Below are 1,133 nucleotides of genomic sequence, written 5' to 3'. Positions count from 1 at the left end.
TGCTCTACTCTATTCTGCTGTGCTCTATAATCTGTTCTACTCTGCTCTACTCTATAATCTGTTCTACTCTGCTCTACTATACTCAGCTCTACTCTACTTTGCTGTTCTCTGCTCTACTCTGCTCTACTCTACTCTATTCTGCTCTACTCTGCTCTGCTCTACTTTGCTCTACTCTGCTCTACTCTACTATACTCGGCTCTACTTTGCTCTATTCTACTATACTCTTCTCCACTCTTCTCTACTTTGCTCTGCTCTGCTCTACTCTGCTCTCTCAAAAATTGAATTGTTTTATTGACCAGAAAACATTTCTCTTTGTCTTTGTCTTTGCTCTATTCTGCTCTACTCTGCTCTATTCCACTCTGCTCTACTTTGCTCTTCTCTGCTCTACTCTACTCTATTATACTCTACTCTACTCTGTTGTACTCTGCTCTACTTTGTACTACTCTGCTCTACTCTACTTTACTATACTCTACTCTGCTCTGTTGTACTCTGCTCTAGTTTGCACTACTCTGCTCTACTCTACTTTACTCTGCTCTACTCTGCTCTACTTTGCTTTCGTCTGCTCTACTCTGCTCTGTTCTACTCTGCTCTACTTTGCTTTACTCTGCTCTGTTCNCTCTGCTCTGTTGTACTCTGCTCTAGTTTGCACTACTCTGCTCTACTCTACTTTACTCTGCTCTACTCTGCTCTATTTTGCTTTCGTCTGCTCTACTCTACTATAGTCTGCTCTACTCTGCTCTGTTCTACTCTGCTCTACTTTGCTTTACTCTGCTCTACTTTGCACTGCTCTGCTATACTCTACTCTACAACACTCTGCTCTGCTTTGCTCTACTCTACTATAATCTACTCTACTAAACTCTGCTCTACTCTATTCTGCTCGGCTCTACTAAACTCTGCTCTACTCTATTCTGCTCGGCTCTACTCTCGTCTGCTCTACTATATTCTGCTCTACTTTGCTCTGCTCTACTATGCTCTGCTCTACTCTAAAATCTGCTCAACTCTGCTATGCTCTACTCAATTATACTCTGCTCTACTCTAAAATCTCCTCAACTCTGCTCTACTCTACTCTGCTCTACTCTACTCTACTTTACCCCGTTCCGCTTTACTCTGCTCTGCTCTACTATACTCTGCTC

This window comes from Epinephelus moara, unplaced genomic scaffold (assembly GCF_006386435.1).
Source record: "Epinephelus moara isolate mb unplaced genomic scaffold, YSFRI_EMoa_1.0 scaffold1588, whole genome shotgun sequence".
In the NCBI taxonomy this organism is placed as follows: domain Eukaryota; kingdom Metazoa; phylum Chordata; class Actinopteri; order Perciformes; family Serranidae; genus Epinephelus; species Epinephelus moara.
This window is presented reverse-complemented; position numbering follows the sequence as displayed.